Here is a 19,566-nt window from a genome sequence, read left to right on the forward strand (position 1 = left end):
AAAAAAGGAAAGATCAATAAGATACACAAATTTCTAATGAGGCAGAAAGAGAGAAGTCACAAAGAAATAATAGAAGAAATTTTTTAAATGACGTAACTAAAGATAGAGTAAAAGTTAAAAAGGATAATGCGAGAATATTATGGAAAACTAAATTGGGTTAAATTAGCATGATTCCAGAAAGGCAAAACTAATTCAATATGTAAAAACCCATTTATGTTCATCTTTCTTCCTTCCTTCATTCACATCAGTTCAGAGCAATTAAAGTCTCACTGTAACGTCACATAGTTATCTCTTTTCTTTCCTTTCCTTCTGGGTCCACTCAACCCCAGCCAAAGGAACTGCATTTGGGGCCTGGGTTTCTTTTCCACAGACTGAGAAATTTCCCACGGGAACATTAAACACCTTCACGATGTGGTATCCCAACCTCTTGAATGTCTAATCTTTCCAGAATCTCAGGGAATCATAAGGAAACAAATATAATCGCGTGGGGCCCATTTCCAGAATATTGAGAAAAATCACTTACTCTCCAAACCAAATGCAACCATTAACTTACAATCTTAACATCAATTCCAAGCAGATGTAATGTTTCCTGAAGCCAACATCTCATCGAATCTACATCCAGGCTGTTACCACCAATCATCCGTAAGGAGCTCGTATTAGTTTGATCAAAACAACACCAACAAACCAGAAAAACGTGAAGGAGGAGCCAGAAAATCCCATGGGGTTCACCTGTGATGGAAACACGCCAGTCAGTCAGCCATGCCAGGTGTCCAAAGCCCAGCACCTACAAAGGTAATACTCATTTGAAGGAAGTGTCTCATCAAGACCCCAGATTAGCCCTATCCCGACAAAATACCTGTTGGAAAGTGAATAAAGGACCAACCTACCACATCCTTCCTCAAGACCTTTCTTTTAAGGTTCACCCAGTAAAGCTTATTTCTCTCAACAGTTTGTGCAGGATTCCTTCCTTTGCCTCCCCAGCCCTGCATACGTGGTGCCGTAAATTTCCCTGAAGGGGGCTTAGCAGCAGCTCCCTTCCGTCAAAATCTGTGGCCTCGTATCCTTCCCTAAACCCAGGGGCACACTATACCCTTCTCTCTGTACTTCTCCAAATCTGAAGGCTCTCAAGGCTTGCTTGCTTGTACAACATTTCAGTTTCTATGGCAAGTGCCTCTTCCTTCCATTCTGGAATGCCTCAGCTTTGCCTCATCATGTCATCCTCCAGGGAGAACATCCCCCTTAGTTTCCATATCTGTCCCAGCTGGAGTCACCCACTTAAAAACTTTCTCCTTTTGGGGCGCCTGGGTGGCGCAGTCGGTTAAGCGTCCGACTTCAGCCAGGTCACGATCTCACGGTCCGTGAGTTCGAGCCCCGCGTCGGGCTCTGGGCTGATGGCTCAGAGCCTGGAGCCTGTTTCCGATTCTGTGTCTCCCTCTCTCTCTGCCCCTCCCCCGTTCATGCTCTGTCTCTCTCTGTCCCAAAAATAAATAAACGTTGAAAAAAAAAAAATTTAAAAAAAAAAAAAAAAACTTTCTCCTTTTAAAAATTTATTTATTTAAATGCAAATTTAAATACAATGTTTAACATACAATGTATTCTTGGTTTCAGGAGTAGAACCCAGACTCCCACTGCTTGAACCCGCCTACTACGTATTTCTAGGAACGTCATCGCTGAACGGGGAAAAAAAAAAAATCAAGAACAAAAACAAACACAAAACTAAACAAAAACAGGACAATAAAGTGAAATTGGAATCTGTTAATACTAAATCATGCCGCAGTCCAAATACTAAAGGCATTTTACACCAGAAGACTGCCGATTTTAAAGTGAGCTTTTTCAAGAACCCAGAAGTTTCCATCCCTGCCAAGCCCAGATTCCTACTAATCAAAATCAAGGCACAAACTCTCTCTTTGAGTTTTGCTAATGAAAACCAGGGCTCCTCTTGACAACGCAAGTTTCTTCTGGAGGCTAAACCAAAACCCCCAACTTCTGTGCGTAAACTCACCTCCGTCTGCTGGAGAACAAATGTTGGCTAACGTCAAAGGTAAATGGACCGGACCCTGAAACCTTGGCCAGCACTCACCATGGCTGTCTTCATCCCCATCCCTACTGTATTCCCAGGGGAGCCCAGGGCTGAGGATTTAGCTTCAAAGCTCCATTTGGTCAAAAGCCTGGTGATCTAGGCTGAGCCCCACATGGAATTCGAAAGGTCCTCTAGTCTGTCTACCTGAAGGTGTCCTGTGGAGCCCTGATCGGCAGTGTTCCACGCCCCTTCGCAGACATGGCACATGGAACAGACCAGGGAGGGGCCCCACTTGGCCTTTGTTTGTTCGTTTGTTGAGAGACAGAGCACGGGCATGGGTAGAACAGAGGGGCAGAGAAAGAGAGAGAGAGAGAGAGAGAGAGAGAATCTTAAGCAGGCTCCACACTCATCACAGAGCCCCACTCATCCCACGGCATTGGGATCATGACTTGCGCTGAAATCAAGAGTCAGTGCGTGACCAACTGAGCCACCCAGATGCACCTCCCCGCCCCCGAACTTGGCTTTTTTAAGGGCCGAGCTGCTTCTCAGCCTGGCCCTCCAAGCATCAAAACAGCAAAAGTAATGGAATAAAGCCTCTGACAGCCTTCCCCTCTCAGGAGTTCCAAGGAAATAGAGATGAGATTACGGCCACGAGAATCTGTCCGGCTGATTATTGGTGCCAGGGGTGACAGGCTGCTGTTTACTGATTCATGGCATGGTACGTAGCAAAAGGAGAGAGCACGGAGAGCAGAAAGCTGTCTATATTCCTGGAGCCGTGTTCTCCCGATGCAGCCACTTGAATCAAGCCACATGCACCACGGGCTGACTCTGATCCTCAGTAACAACTGTTTAAAAGCGACAGAGGCAAGGCTTCCGGATTTGTTGACTCGTGTTGTTCTTGGGGAAGCAGGGGGAGTTAAGGGTTCTGTTTCCAGTATTTCCCATGGGAGGCTGTTTCCAAAGGGACACAAATCATTCACTGGAGGCAGGATACGTTACTAGTAGTTTGGGGTTCGCGGCAACCCACGCCCGGGCCTTCCAAGAGGTGTGGGTCTAAACAGAAGGCATCTTTTTTTTCTTTTTAACTCATATCTGCCAAAAACGAATGCTTCCTCCTGGCTTGTAAGAACTAACAGTACTCAGATGTAATGAGCACATATTCTGAAAGATTGCTAAATGCTCCGGGAGCACAGGAGGAATTTTTAACAGAGAAATTCCGGGAAAGGACCTCGACACTGATAAGAGAAGCAGGGCTGGAAACCTGGGCTCGGATCGTGGTGTTGGCCTTCACAGACTCATGCATTTGCTCAACAGGTTTTATGTGCCCGGGCTGCTCTAGGTTCTAAGGACGGAGCGAGGAAAAGTCCTTCCTCAGAGCGCAGGGTGCCTCTGCAGGTAGGACTGGCCTTGTGGGGGCTCCAAGTTGTGCGCAAACCATGCCCGTCCCCATTCTAACTGCTCCGTCAGAAAAGAGGAAAAACATCTATTCTTCTTGTGGTCAAGAGACCATCGGTTCCTATTCTGGAAGCACCCAAAACTAAAGACTGTCACATTTCAAATTAGTAGAGAAGCCTTGGTTCGACTATTGCCCTCCTGGATGAGTGCTCTCTGCAGCAGCCCCAGCAAGGCAACAGCGACCTGTGCTTAAATACCTCCAGTGACAGGGAGCTTGCTCCTTTATTAGAAGCTCTTCTCGAGTGACCTGTGACCCTCAGGATGCTGAAGTTGAGCTCAGTTTGGCGTCCTTGCTGCTTTCAATCATTGGGTTCCCCCTTGGGAACCATGCAGACCAGGACTGATCCCTCTTCCCCAAGACACCGAACACATGTCCGGAGCCCTCCCTCCTGGCCAAAGACCATCCGCTCTCTGATCCGCTCGCCACACAACAAGGGCCAGCTACTGAGGCTCACTGTGTGCCATTGCGGTCGCCAGATACCTTACATCTGTGTTAACTGCCGTGTCCATCCTATGAGGACGGTATACCCATTTCATAGATGGGAAAACTGAGGCTCAGAGAGGTTAAGTAGTTTGCCCAGAATTACTCAGCTAGTAGGCAGAATATGGACTTAAAGGCATGGCCTTCTGACTCCAAAATTCACCTCGAGGGCTCTCTATCCTGGTGGTTCTCTTAAACTTCAGTTTGTCCATACAATTTGTAGGTCTGCCCACGGTCCGTCTCCCTCTAAAAGCATACCCACGCTTGCCTTCACATGTCTGTCTCAGTGTTCACTGTTCCCTTACAGCATGAAGCTATTAGTGGGTAAAGGACCAGGAGAATTATAAAATGGGTATTTACAATAACCCACTGTGTCCTACAGATGTAAAACAAAGACTTTCACTTGACCCATGCCACCCCCTTTGATCCCGCTCAACAAATTTTGGATGCTCCCCGCATCACACACCAAACTAGGCACAAGAAATACAATGATGATCGTAAAAACTAGCCATCCCTCTCAAGGGAGACAAGAAAGTAAATGAGTAATCATGAGACATGAGAGTCTCTGGATGAAGAGCCCTAGGGTCCTGGTAGAGGGAAGAGTAAGTCCTGCGAGGTGCTGGAACATGGGAGCGAAAGTTAGGGAAGAGTTTGCAGGTGAGGAGACCATCCTGCGTGCTCGCTCTCAAGGAACAAAGCTTTTTAACTAAGAAGTTGAGGGTTGAGAGGGCGGGAGTCCAGGCTCATTCCAGAATAAGCAAAGCCATTATCACGAAGTGGCCTCGTGTCATCCAGGGACACAAAATTTTCCAGTAAGACCAATGTATCAGATACACTAGGGGGAAGGTGGGATAGAATGTGAGGTGTTGGGACGGGATAGACATACTAAACCTTGGCATTTAGACTGAGCAGAGAGCCATCAAGAAAGAATATTTCTGGGGCACCTGGGCGGCCGAGTCGGTTGAGCGTCCGACTTCGGCTCAGGTCACGATCTCGCAGTTTGTGGGTTCGAGCCCCGCCTCGGGCTCTGTGCTGACAGCTCGGAGCCCGGAGCCTGCTTCGGATTCTGTGTCTCCCTCTCTCTCTGCCCCGCCCCCACTCACGCTCTGTATCTCTCTCTCAAAAATAGATAAACATTTAAAAAAACAAAAATAAGAAAATAAAAGAGTATTTCTATGTTAGAAGCCAATCTATGCCTTACAAAGATATCTCTGATGACTTCGTTGTGAATTCTAGAACCCCCTGTGCTTGCCATAATGCCAACCGAGATCACGCTTACTCTTTTTCAGCCATGTTACGTAGTTCACTCTCAACTAACACTCCTTTTCACATATGGCGCTGTCAGCCTATGTCTTTCCAGCCGGAAGCAGTTGAACCTGTGCTTGGGACCTCACATTTACCCAACGTATTGATTCTGTTAAAATCAGACCCCGCACCCTCTCATTTGCACCCTTCGGGATATTGATTTTTATCTCCATCATGCTTACTAGGCCGCCAGCTTCAAGTTGTACATTAATTTAATAAACCTCTTTCCAAATGTTCATGCAAATCACAGATTAAAAGGAAAAAAAATCATAAGGCAAGGGCAAAGCTCCAAAGCATGTCACTAGACACTTTCCACCGGATTAACGTTTACTTTTAAATCAGTCCCTTTAAAAATAAAAGCTCTTTAATCAGTAGCTGCTCCACTCACGTGTCCTTTCTCTCGCCAGACGCCGTGCTGTCAGCATTCTGGATGAAGTTAATCGTGCAGAACTTGCTCGTGGTGAGCCCACGCTGGCTGTTAGGTCTGTGGTTTCCTCTTCTAGGTGCTCACACGCCAGCCCTTTGATCTTCCACCAGGCTTTCTGGAAGCTTCTTCAGTTGCAGACCCCATCTTCTTTCTTGGTTGGAAATCTGAACTCCATTTGTTGGTCTCCAGTTTTCCAAACCACTTAGGTTTTCCGTGCTTCACAAAGACCACCCATAGCAGTTTGGGTGATCTGATCTGACGAGTTTCTTTCAGTAACATGGGCTATAATTTCCCGGCCTGGAATGCCACAAGTGTCCGTTTCGTCATCTAGAAAATGGAGACTATAACAGCATTACCCCATACGGTGGTTTGCTAATTAAATGGCATCATGCACTTAAAGGGCCGCTGTCCAGCATGTAGGAAACATTCCTCCCAAATTTGTAACAAGCCACCATATCGTTTCCTCCTGACAGCACCTCCAGTTTGATTGGCCTAAAAACCCACCTCTTCCAGAAGCTGCATTTGCTCCTAAATTTCCTAAATCTTTACACGATGTCACTATTCTCGCAGTCACTGAAGCCTGACACTCAAAAGCGTCTTTGATCACCACTTGCCTTCTCGCCCACATCAATCGATGTTAAGTCTGGTAGGTTTCATCCCTGCAATGCTACAGACACCACCCCCTTACTTCCATCCCATGGTCACTGTGACGGGTCAAATGGCCGTGTCGCCTCAAAGCACATGCATTGAAGCCCTTGATGCCCAGTGTGACCTATTTGGAGACAGGTCCCGTGAGATGATAAAGGAATGATGAGGTCATAACGGTGGGGCCCCAATCCAACAGGGCTGTTGTTCGTGTAAGAAGAGGAAGAGACCCCAGAGATCTCTCTGTCTCTCCACCACGTCAAGGCACAGTGAGAAAACGGTCATCTACAAGGCAGAAGGATCTTCACTGACAATCAAAGTGGCTAACACCCTTGGCCAGTCTGAGACTTGTCAGCCTCCAGAACGGCGAGAACTAAACTTTTGGTGTTCAAGCCACTCTGGCTGTGGTTTTGTTATAGCATCCCAGGCAGACTAAGGCAGCTGGCATCTTCAGGTCTTCTCTACTCCTTACCTGCTTTGCACCAACAGCCTCCTGACTCTTGCCCCCACTCCCACCTTTCCCCACTCCATCCAAGTACCAACCAGGCCCGACCCTGCTTAGCTTCTGAGATCAGGCGAGATCGGGCACGTTGAGGGTGGTATGGCCGTAGACTACCTTTCTCTACTCCAACTCACCTCTCCCACTACTCCCAGCCTCCCAATACTTCCTGACGTCTGCCCCTACATCACCAGAAACTTCCCATTGTTTGCCAAACTGAGCGTAAATTCACCAGTACTTTCGAGGTATCCCAGGTAAGCTTCACATATAAGCCCTCTTTATGATCCCAATCTGACCCTGGAAACTCCTGTTCCTCGTTCCTGATATGGACTCTGCTCTAGCCAAACAAAACTTCTCATAGTCCCTAAGAACATCGTCGATCATTTGCATTTTTTGACTGATCTCTGCACCCAAACAGAAAGACTGGCTGACTTAATAGTGACATAAACAAGTAAGAGTTCATTATTTTCCTATAGTAAGTCCAGAGATGGGAAATTACTTCTCTTGGTTTTGTGGCTCAATAATGTCACCAGAGATCAGCAATTTTTTTTCTTTCCTCAAGATGCAACTATGGCTGCCACGGCTCCGGACACCAAATCTGTGTTCAATGCATGAATACAAGTGAAGGAGAAGAGAAGAAACAAGGCAATCAAGCCAGTCCCGTTTAGTAGAAAAGGTCAAAACATTCCCAGAGTCCCCATAGATTCCCATATCAACCCATTGGCCAGGGTACTATCACATGGTTACCCGTCCTTGCAAGAGAGCCTGGAAAAGTGAATATTTCATCTGAGCAAGGTATGCATGACAACACCCACAACAATATTGGGACGCCGTTAGCAAAAAGTTAGAAGGCAGTCGATAACTGAGTGGGCGACTAGTCTAGCCACAGTACCTGGCACTCGTGTGAGGTGGGAGAATTTTTGTCTTTATTTCTCTTCACACACCTCCCAAACTCTCCTGTACATACTTTGTGTTCAGTAGGCTGATTGTGTTACCAGTTTATGATTGCCTACAAATGGTTCTACATTCATTAAGTACCCGCTGGTCTCTGTTAGGTATATTGGGAAAAAACAAGAGTGAAAGAAATTATATTTGTCCTCAAGTCAGACAAAGTGCCTGCTGCTGAATTACTTCCCCAAAACACAGTCGTTTTGGGGGTCCATTTCACACCCTCGGCACCAACACTGACCTCTGCTCGGCGACACCTTTCTTCGTGGGAGAGTATACATAATAACCCTCGACCGGAGCTTGGCCGAATTGCTCTGACGTCTGCATTTTTCTGGCTTGACTGGACAAGATTTTCCTATAGATGAGGCGAGAAAACTTTGCTATGAAGCAATATAATGAAACATTGTTGCAAAAAGAACATTGAAAAGGAGGCGGCAGCCATCAGATATGATGCTACAGAATAACGAATGATATATAAGGAAATATTTGAGTAAATCCGGATTATCATGGAGTGCACAGTTTACATATCTATAATCACTGATAAGATACATTATGTGCAGGGGCGTTTATATACAGATAGTGATGGGTCTGGAATAGAAAGAAGGATGAAAATAAAAGCAAAGAGGGTTTTAAAAAAAAATTTAATGTTTATTCATTTTTGAGACAGAGAGAGAGAGACTGAGTGCAAGGGGGGGAGGGGGCAGAGAGAGAGGGAGACACAGATTCTGAAGCAGGCTCCAGGCTCTGAGTCGTCAGCACAGAGCCTGACGTGGGGCTCGAACCCACAAACTGCGAGATCATGACCTGAGCCAAAGCTGACGTTTAACCAGCTGAGCTACCCAGGTGCCCCAACAAAGAGAGGTCTTAAAAATATATTTACCCAGGGGTGTCTGGGTGGCTCAGTCGGATAAGCGTCCGACTTCGGCTCAGGTCACGATCTTGCGGTCCGTGAGTTCGAGCCCCGCGTTGGGCTCTGCGCTGACAGCTCGGAGCCTGGAGCCTGTTCCGGATTCTGTGTCTCCCTCTCTCTCTGACCCTCCCCCGTTCATGCTCTGTCTCTGTCTCAAAAATAAATAAACGTTTAAAAAAAAAAAATATATATATATATATATATATATATATATATATATGTTTACCCAAATCTTCCTAGTGGTAATCTCTGGGCACTACATTATAATTGGCTTTCTGGTTTTGCTTGTCACTATCTCGCAGATGTTCTCAAACGAATCTGCTTCGCTTTTATAATAAAAAGAAAAAGCGGTTGTTTTTACTTTTCTTAACTTTTGGGAGTTTTAGGGGCCCAAGCAGCCTTCAGAGGCTTCAAGTGATGATCTGAATTTGATTCGATGAGACAAGGGCTAGTGAACTTAAGTGGCCACAAATTCGAGAGAGCCTCTGTTTATGACCTCGAACCATTTGCAGCGCAGGAACGAGTCACGAATTTTTATTTGCAGCTTTAGAAACACCAGGAGCAAACTATAAAGACAGCGCGAACCTGGAAGTAGGTGGTGCGCCACAGAAACTAATTTTCCACGGAGGTTTGCTTAGGCGTTTCATATCTTCAGAGACTCCCATTCACTGCGAAGTGTGACCCCAAAACAATGAAGCCATTCAGCAGGGAGGAAGGATCTTCGATGCCATGAATGCTGCCACCTGTACTTTGAGCCTCCTTGACTAAATCAACACTGGAAAGCTCATTGCTGCTCTGCTTCTGTTTCAGTCATGGAAAGGCTTTACGCAGAATGGACTCACCTCAATTCGATGACAATGCCCGTGACATTCAAGCGATTCCTCTTTTACGTGGATTCACATGACAAAGCAGAAAAGGCTGGGAAGCCCTGGACAGGCTGAGCCAATGGCACCTTTGCTGCTGGATGCGATGTCGCTCCCAAAAGTAACCCCCAGAAATCTCAGCAAGAGCACGTCCTGCCCTTTGGAAGCCTCCGGTTTTGACAAGTGACTCTTTCCATTTATGAGGTGCCGTGATTACGACTCACGTGATAGGTAGCTACAAAATAAGGACACTGGCCTGAAGGCATGCTGCTGCTTTTTAAACTAAAAAAAACACATGGTGGAGGGGTGAAAACGATACTTCCGACCTGGAATATGCAGCGACGGAGCCCAAGTAGTCAGAGAAAAGATCTTGAAGGTATAAAATCCAACTGATTATCTCAGTTTCTGGCTGCATTAGACGCGTTCTGAGCTCTAGATTTTCTTCCAGGTGGTCCTGCCTGGATCCTAAGACAGGGAAGGAGGCAGGGGTTCAAGATACGCGCTTGATCCATAAATAAATACAGTGATGGGGCGCCTGGGTGGCGCAGTGGGTTAAGTGTCCGACTTCAGCTCAGGTCACGATCTCGCGGTCCGTGAGTTCGAGCCCCGTGTCGGGCTCTGGGCTGATGGCTCGGAGCCTGGAGCCTGCTTCCGATTCTGTGTCTCCCTCTCTCTCTGCCCCTCCCTCGTTCATGCTCTGTCTCTCTCTGTCTCAAAAATAAATAAACGTTTAAAAAATAAAAATAAATAAATAAATAAATAAATAAATAAATAAATAAATAAATACAGTGCATTGGGTTGTACGTCTCTGGAAAGTGAACTTTCCGGGAGGACGAGGGTCTTAACGCTACGGAAGGGTCAACCACACAAAGACTGTTGTCAACTCAGCACTTACTAGCCCCTTTGAAGGTCTCTTGACTTAAGCATCACTTGAGAAAAGCATTTGCCAGAATCCCCTTCCCCAGATGGTGCTGAGTTAGAGTTTCCCAAGGAAGGACAATCATTGGAAGAGACATTTGGAAGCCCGTTATTTTCTGAGGGCAGATGAATCAGGACAGAAGGTCAGACAGGAGGCTCCCAGAAGCTTCCCAGAGGACTCTTTTGAACCCCCCATCTTGATACGCCAGGCTAAAACCATTGACTGTGGATTACCACCAACTTCAGTTCCCTATGTCTTCCAATATCTAAATAAATCTCTAAATCCTACACTAAAATTACTTGTACCCAGAGCACAGAGGGCTTTTTAGGCAGTGACGCTACTCTGTATGGTATGATAGCGGTGTTTATACATTACCGTACATTTGCCAAAACCTATAGATCGTACAAGACCAAGAGTGAACCCTAATATAAACTGCAGACGTTAGAACTTCCTGGGTGGCTCAGTCGGTTAAGCGTCTGACTCGATTTCAGCTCAGGTCATGGTCTCGCGGTTCGTGAGTTCGAGCCCCGCATCGGGCTCTGTGCCTGGAGCCCGCTTCGGATTCCGTGTCTCCTTCTCTCTCCGTTCCTCCCCTGCTCATACTCTGTCTCGGTTTCTCAAAAATAAATAAAAGTTTAAAAAAAAATTTTAACTGCAGACGTTGGGTGACAATGATATGTCAATGTAGGTTCACCGATCGTAACAAATGTACCACTCTGGTGCAGGGTATGGGAGCCTGTGGGGGCAGGAGACAGGGGATATGTGGGAACTCGCTGTACTTTCTGCTCAATTTTGCTTTGAGCCAAAAATTGCTCTTAAAAAAAAAAGCCTATTTTTAAAAAAAATTCTTTGTGCCCAGGATGCATAGAATAGCTTGTTTTCCTCACCAAACCTGATGAACCCACGGATTTGCTCATTGAAGTAGATGGAAATCTTAGGCAGAACCATTTGGAGACCATAATACAGGGGGAAACCAGACTGTGAATTTAAATATGAAGCATAAATCAGAGTTGTTACTACGTTCTCTCTAAATTTATAAAATTGCATTTTTTTAATTGTTTTTACGGTTCCGATATTTTCCCCTTTTATCACGTCACGTTATGCTGGGCTACGTGATGGTACTGTTTTACGTCATTTTTTGGCGTTCAGGTGGATCTCTCTCTCCACGTCCCTCCACATTCAAATCTTGCTGAGCGTGTACGAAAGCGCTCAACACGGGTCCTGGCTCACAGTAGGAGCTCAATCAGTGTTCATTTCCTGTGTTATTAGGCATCTGTCCTGTACCTGTGCTAAGGGATCATCTCTGCCTTCAAGGAATTTGCAATCTTCTTAAGAAGACAATACAGAGAGAACAGATGAATAACAGAAATCCTAATAGTTGAATGTAGCAATGTAAGAGACATCGCACGGTTATGCGTGGTTGTAACTGCCAAAGAGAGGATCCTGGCAAAAAAAAACAACAAAGAGGTGGCACCGACATTCTTGAATGTGTATCGTCTTGGAAAACCTTGTGCGCTTTGGAAGACCAGCCAGTGACAGCGAGCCAAGGAGATGGAAAACTGCATTTCCTCCCCAGCATTCTTCTCCAGAATCTTTTACATCCGGTAGGATTCTCCAGGTTGAGCGGAGCCAGATATCTAAGTGGATTCATTGTTATTTATAATAACATTTTGAACCATGAAGCACGGGTGACCTCCCATCACCCGCTCTCCACTAAATTGTGCAACTGTAACAAACAAATAAACGGGATTTGCCTCCCTGCCAAGGATGTGCTGCAGTCATCCATCCGCCACGGTCGTCAATTAAAGGATTAAATAATGAACGAACTGGCAGAGTTCAACTATAATCTTCAGACCCAAACTCCAAAGATGCTCCGTGAACAGCAGCATGGGATCTATGGATTCCACGTTCCTTCCCCTCGCTCCACGAGGGTGCACACGGCCACGAGCACCCTTGTGCACGGTCACCAACATGCACACATAAGCATGAACACACCCACACATTTGCACACCACCCCCACCCCCATACGCACACACACTCTTGCCCGTGGCTTCTCTTGCCACTTGCGTGGTTTTCTTCAATTAGGTAATGATCTTATTAATCATGGAAGGAAATGTATTTATCTTGGAGGGAAGTTGCTTTAATCCTTTGGTTTAGACCAGGATTGCGCTGGTCACCTTGGCCAGCAGTCCCTAGCTGGAGCGAAGCCAGGAGAGGAAGACAGGCACTCAGAAAACATCAAGCCAGCAGACGCTCAGCTTGACATGAGAGACAGTGCCTTGGGAGAGGGGCTGTGTGGCACCCAGAGGCTTCCAGCTGCCCCCGAACAGCCACCTGGGATGCATTTGCTCCAAAGGCTGGTAAAGCCATAAGTATGCATGAGTTCAGCAGAGATCTAAAGACACGAAACCCATCCATAATGTGATCCTGAGAGCTTGTTAGAGATATTGATTAATCATAGCGGTAACTCACATTTATAAATCCTTTACAATGGGGCAGGCACCGTGCCAAATACTTGCCATGGATTATCTCACGTTAAGCCTCACGATAACCCTGCAATGTATGTAAACACGGTGATTAACCTGGCCTTTGAAATGAGAAACTTGGTGCTCAGGGAAGTCGAAGCGAAATCACATAGCTTGTATGTAAAGTCGAGTTGAGGTCCAAGCCAGTCAGATGGATTCCAGAGCTCGCTTCGTATCACACCACATGCCTAACTCCCCATTCCTAAACTTCTGAGACGCATCGCATGGAGGAAAACACCCATTACCACATTCTCCACAAACTCTCCCTTAATAACATAATGAGAAACAGGCTAAGTATATACACACGCACATGTACACGTGCACACAAATGTGTGCACATGCATCCATACGCACACACGTAGCCCAGGAAGGTGACTGAGGGCAATGCAGAGGGCACCCTTAACTCTCTCTCTCTCTCTCTCTCTCTCTATGCCCACCAGGCAGGATGAGCAGATTGAATCGAGCTTCCGAGCACAGTCTCTTGAAGCATCCCTACTGTCCCCCCCACCGTGACAGGAGTCTCAGAGGCTTGTTACCGCCCTAACACTAGACAGGTGACATCATCTGGGAGTCCCCAGCATCTTACCAACCTGAAAGTTCACGACACAACGTACGCAGGCTACATACAGCCCGCAAGCGGGCAGAGTGCCCATCGGAGCCCACGGATGAGTCACCCGCCCTCAGCAGCCTGTCTCGGAGCTAGCCCAAGGGAACAACGCTTGGCAAACACACAGCAGGGGCCTGTAGCGAAGATAAAGCCGATCCACTGAAGCCAGGTCGACGCTGCCGCGTACCCCCCAGCCCATGCGTTTCCACCCCGGCACCAGGACAAACAAGATCATCCGACCGATCCGCCCCCTTCCCTATCGTCCCTGACAGCCATGCTCCTACGACATCAGTCCTGCCGGATTTTCTGTGGCTGGCAGTACTGGCTGAGGCTGGAGCCACGCAGAGGGGTACGGAAGGGAACTCTGTGTCTTTTTAGGAATGATCGCGGCTCCCCAGGCCCAGGGGCAACCGTGTTGCCTCCGGCCCCTCGAGGAGCTCTCCTTTGTCTTCCAAAGGCACATGTGGCATCTGGAAACATTCCTGTGCCTTGAAAGCCACCTGCTCCCTGATGGAGGCTGCCCGCACACGAAGGCTACGCTTCCCTCTGTCGTTTTCTAAAGAGCAGAGTCTCCTCCTCTAGTCTCCAAATAAACTTCTCTCCCAAACACAAACGCTGACATCCAAATGTCTGGTTTCTCGGGGCCTCTTATCTCAATTCACTCGCTGGGGAAGCCGAGTCCGGCGTGGTGTTTTATCAAAGTCCCCGCACCTCCCCGAGGCACCAGCTGAAAGGAACACAGCCTGGCTGAGGTCAAGAGAACCAAGGAGAGAGGCAGCCCCCTCCGGGAAATTACGCAGCCCACCGCGGAGGAGACTATGGGACAAGTTGACATCTGTGCCGATGCCAAGCATGCAGCTGGGCAGAGCTGAGCCTGGCCTTGAGGCGAGAAAGGTAGGCCTGGGTCTCCCTTCCGATGTTGTGATGTCAATCTCCACGCTTCAAACAAAAAAAGAGACTGTATTTCTTAAAATTCTAGGTCTCTGCTGATGTTAAGAAAGGATGGGACACTCTGCCTTAAGGACACAAGGCCGGCTAGGGCCACTGTCTCTTGAATGGAGACAGAAGCAACAACGCCCGAGATCCAGATGTCCTTGGCACATCACTTGTCTGCCAGGGAAGCCTTGTGGGAGCTCCAGCTCCGGCAAGAGGTCATTACCTGGACAGAGGAGCCACAGGGACACCTCGGCTCTGTGCTGTGACCCCTCACCACTCAACTGCTTTGCTAACAATGCTCAGTATTTCCTCGCGACTCACATTCTCTTTTTAGAGAACGACTCCCTAACCCCACCCCCACCCAGAGCCCGCAAGGGTCCTACTCGTCACAGCCAGGACTGGACATCGGATTCAAAACCACTCTCTGGGCCCCAACTAGTTCAACTGTAGTCTTCAAGAGGGACGCCTGGGTGGCTCAGTCAGTTAAACAGCCGGTTCTTGGTTTGGGCTCAGGTTGTGATCTCACGGTTCATGAGTTCAAGCCCTGAGTCTGCTCTGCACTGATAGCACAGAGCCTGCTTGGGATTCTCTCTTTCCCTCCTGCTCTCTCTCTCTCTCTCTCAAAATAATAAACTTAAAAAAAAAACAAGAAGCTGTACTCTTCAAGAGAATTTATCTTAAAGATCCAGAGCTTCAGATAAGCAGCCAACCCTGGACACTAAGACAGTGGTCATGGATGCAAGTTCCAACTTTGCCACACGTTAGCTATGCAGCTCTGGGCGATTACTTTACTCCATGCAATCGGATGCCTTGAGGTTCCCCGATCTCCTGACTAGAGAGACCCTCTTTCTTCAATTAGCACGTGTCAGACTTTCTGTTCCTGGCAAGCAAATGATGCTCAGTTAGGTCTCAGAGTCTCCTCCACCATCCGTGCCACATGGAATTAGCTTGGCCTCCCGTCACCTGGGGCCACCGTCACCGCACCCCCTTGGGGACGACGGGCTGTCCGCGAAGCTCTGATGTCCTAGGACTCCTCTTTCTCCAGGGCTCTCCTTCACTGCTCCGCCCACAGGCTTCCCCTTGCCGTCTGTACTCCCCGTTGCAACCTCTCCCTGTTATATTAGGACCAATTTGAACATAGTCAGTGAACAGAAAAACAGAAAAGTAGCCAGCTTCAAGTCAGTGTGCAGTCTGGATCATTTCTGTGGAAATGTCCCATAGCAAGGGCAGTGAGAAAAGCCCACTGAGTTCTGAGATTAGCAGTGAGTCCTCAGTGATGGTATCAATCTTTCCAGGTTTTACTACAGTTTATAAGTCTACCTACATGGTCCCCAGTTTACACAAATTGGCCCCAAGGCAGTGACTCAAACTCAAGACACACAACGGCAAGACGGGGCTGTCACTAGGGGGATGACCTCACCACGTCCTTCCAGCCACTGCCAAAAACCATTATCCTAGGGACACAAAGTCATCCTGGTCACCAATGACAACCTTAGACGGGAAGAGAACCAGTGTGGAAGAAACTGAGGCTCGTCAGCTACTAAATACGTCAAACAACGATTTGATGTTGCTCACGATTTCGTGAGTCAGGAATCTGCAGGGGGCGTGGGTGGGCAGTTCGCACTTGGGACCTTTTACACCATTGGGTCAGATGTCAGGTGCACTGTGGCCATGAGGATTTGACTAGACTGGATGTCCTACATGGCTCACACAGAGGGCTGCTACTCCATGGTGCTATCAGCTGGTTGCACAACAGGGTCTGTAGACGTGGTCCCTCCTGTGTAGTTGGACCTCTTCTGTGGTGGTTGTCTTCCCCAGAATAAGTAACTCAAGATAGCAGGCAGAGGCTAGGTGGTTCATATACCCTAGCCGCAGAAGCCGCTCGGCATCATTTCCACCACATTCCGTTGGCCGAAACAGTCACAAGATTCACCCAGATTGGAGGAGAGGAGACATAGGCACCCGGTGGGAAAAGTATCCAAGAATCTGGAGACAGTTTTTAATGGCCATTATGTGATTATCCCCAGTGCGAAACTGGGAGGTTACGACGATGACTAAATTGTCAAAAAACACATCCCTAAAAATGAATGGAATGGGAATTCAAAGCCAACCTTGTCTGAGTCCAAACGAAGAACCCCTTTGGCGGGGTCACAAGTGCCCAGTGAGCTGGACAGTCCTACATTCTTTGCCTTCCAATCCAAGCAGGAGAGGGGAATATATATGCATTCTATTTACAGAAACTACAGAGATTTTAGAAACCCCTCTCATTTCTTTCTTTCTTCCTTCCTTCCTTCCTTTCTTCCTTCTTCTTCTTCTTCTTCTTCTTCTTCTTCTTTTTCTCAACTTTTTTTTTTATTTATTTTTGGGACAGAGAGAGACAGAGCATGAACGGGGGAGGGGCAGAGAGAGAGGGAGACACAGAATCGGAAACAGGCTCCAGGCTCTGAGCCATCAGCCCAGAGCCCGACGCGGGGCTCGAACTCACGGACCGCGAGATCGTGACCTGGCTGAAGTCGGACGCTCAACCGACTGCGCCACCCAGGCGCCCCTCTTCTTTTTTTTAATGTAAGCACCAACAGGCCACCTGACTGCCTTGCCTCCCTCAGTTATTCCAACAGTTAAACTCTGCCACCCCCACCTCCATGTTGCCCCCCTCCCGGGGCTGTGGAACTTAAGACATAAGGAGGTGATGTCACCATGCTGAGGGCCAGAACAGAAGAGAGCTCTCCAACCTGTCACCACTCTACCAGTAAAGAGTGTCTTCCCAAAGGCTGAAGCCACATCGCTCTCTTGCTCTGAAAGGATGGACGGAGCTATTGAACTGGAAGCTCTAATGCGTGCAAAAAAGGTCCTGGGGTTTGACAGCCGAAGGGTCACTCTGACTCCTCCAATTGTTCATTTTGAAGACACTCCCCAGAGATAGTTCCTGCTTCTCCATCTGGAATGACGAGCAATGATAAGCACAGACGTTATGGGTTTCAAACATGAACACCTACATCATCTGAACTGCTCGTTGGAAAGAGTTCTCATTTCCAAATGATCCTTCCGGTGACCGTAACAGATTATAGACTTAATTGCATCCTGTTCATAGCCACAGAATGTTTCAGCTGAGTGGCTTCTGTTGCCAACGGTTCCCCCTCGAGGAGGAAGGAGTTCGCGCCCTCCCAAGTCATCTGTAAGAACAGCCTCTGGCCAGTCCGAAGACCAGGTGGTACTGAAAAAGCCCTCCAGCACAGCAGCTGAGCACTGGTTTTGAAGTCTTAGAGCTCTGCATTCAAATCCTCCTCCTGCCCCTGCATCGGGCCAAAACTCAGCCTCTTCACGCCTCGGGCAGCTGACTATCAGATGTAGATTAGAAAAGCATTTTCCTCATTTGGGTTACTGGGGGATCAGGTTAAGTGACACTAAATGGCATGAGCTTCACCCAATAACTACCACCTGGTAAGCACCGAACAGACGTTAGCTATTACGATTATACCAGAAATAACTAGAACGTTTGGGGGTGATGCTGAAGCCCAAGCTGGAAGGAAGGAGGACGCGTCAGGCTTCAGGGGCCTCACGGCAGTTCTAGGCAGTCAAGGAGACAAATCCCACGAGATCAGCAAGGGAAGGAAGAGGCACAGAATCATGCAGGATCTAGCACTTGGAAAGATTAGAGTCAACAGAAACCACAGATAAGCAAACGCCCTCTAGTACCATGCCAGAGGCTCTTGTGGCTCTCAAAAAATGTTCCGAAACATCGGACAACCCAACATCCACATCCAGAAAGAAAGACTTGTGAGGTCAAAGAGTAGCTGGTGTCTATAATACAGGCAGATACAGACATTGAGGAGAAGTATCATTTACTGAGCACCTACTATGTGCAAAGTGTGGCACAGCCACTTCTGCGGACATTATGCCATGGACGCCTCACGCTACACGGAAGAACTGGAACCCTTGCCTCTTTTTGTTTAAAGGTAAAGAAGTCAAGGCTCGGAGACGTTAACGTACTCAAGGTCATGAGTCAGGACGCGGGGGCACTGGAGTCTGAAACCCAATTAACTCTGAAATTGCCATTTTTTTACTCACTCCATCTTTAAGTTTCAGAGAAGACGAGCAGGTGCTGAAGGGCTTCGAGAGATGGCTGGCCCCTCTGCGGTGAGGAAGCGTAGAAGATTGTCCTAAGGTCCCGTGTCACAACTGAAATATCAGCCTCTCATGTTTTCCTTCAAAATCCCATTGTCTGATCCCAGTTGCCGTTTCCTGCCAGAAAAGCAAAAACATGAGGATTCGACTCTGAATCCGTAGTTTCCTGACCTTTGCACTTACTTCCTCCGCAGCCGTGATTTTCCACTTCCGGTCGAGCTCGTGAAGGAGTGGCCGGGCCTTCCCTTAAGCGGTTTGTTCCGAGGAGGCACTGGATTGGCGGTGCCCGAAACAGAGGCCCCGGTCAAGGAAGAAGGAAGGTTGCCAACTGGGCAAGAGACCTTAAGGAACGGAAACGCGATTACAAAGCGTTCCTCCAGATCGGAATTTGCATACAATGAAATACACACTGAGGGAACCCATCGAATAATGAAAGCTAGGTCACAGGCATGATGTAGAAGTGGCCTTAACACAAGGCGTCTTTATCGCCGAGCTCGCAAGTCAGTCGCGATTTTTCGTTTCCAAAAGTGGCATTGCTCTAGATTATACGTTTGTTTGTTTGCTTATTTTTTTAATTTACTTATTTTGAGAGAGGAAGAGAGAGCACAAGCAGGGGAGGGGCAGAAGGAGAGGGGGGGAGACAGAATCACCATGGAACCCAACGCGGGGCTCAAACCCACAAACCCGCAAGATCATGACCTGAGCCGAAACCAAGAGTCAGACGCTCAACTGACTGAGCCACCCAGGCGCCTCTCTCTGTTACATTCAGAACCGTGGTTGGGGCGCCTGGGTGGCTCCTTCGGTCAAGTGTCCGACTTCGGCTCAGGTCATGATCTCGCGGTTCGTGGGTTCGAGCCCCGCGCCGGGCTCCGTGCTGACAGCTCACGGCCTGGAGCCTGCT

At 47.9% G+C, this 19,566-nt stretch overlaps 1 long non-coding RNA gene across 1 annotated transcript in view; it reads right to left on the reverse strand.

Moving 5' to 3' along the window:
* The window catches only part of LOC125154586 (uncharacterized), a 152,791-nt gene that overhangs the window by 77,785 nt on the left and 55,440 nt on the right, over positions 1 to 19,566 (reverse strand). Inside the window, exon 2 of the long non-coding RNA XR_007147844.1 lies at positions 18,609 to 18,782. This is a non-coding gene — a long non-coding RNA (uncharacterized LOC125154586). The remainder of the gene's footprint in view (positions 1 to 18,608; positions 18,783 to 19,566) is intronic.

The sequence above is a fragment of the Prionailurus viverrinus genome, chromosome E3 (assembly GCF_022837055.1).
Source record: "Prionailurus viverrinus isolate Anna chromosome E3, UM_Priviv_1.0, whole genome shotgun sequence".
Taxonomy (NCBI): Eukaryota; Metazoa; Chordata; class Mammalia; order Carnivora; family Felidae; genus Prionailurus; species Prionailurus viverrinus.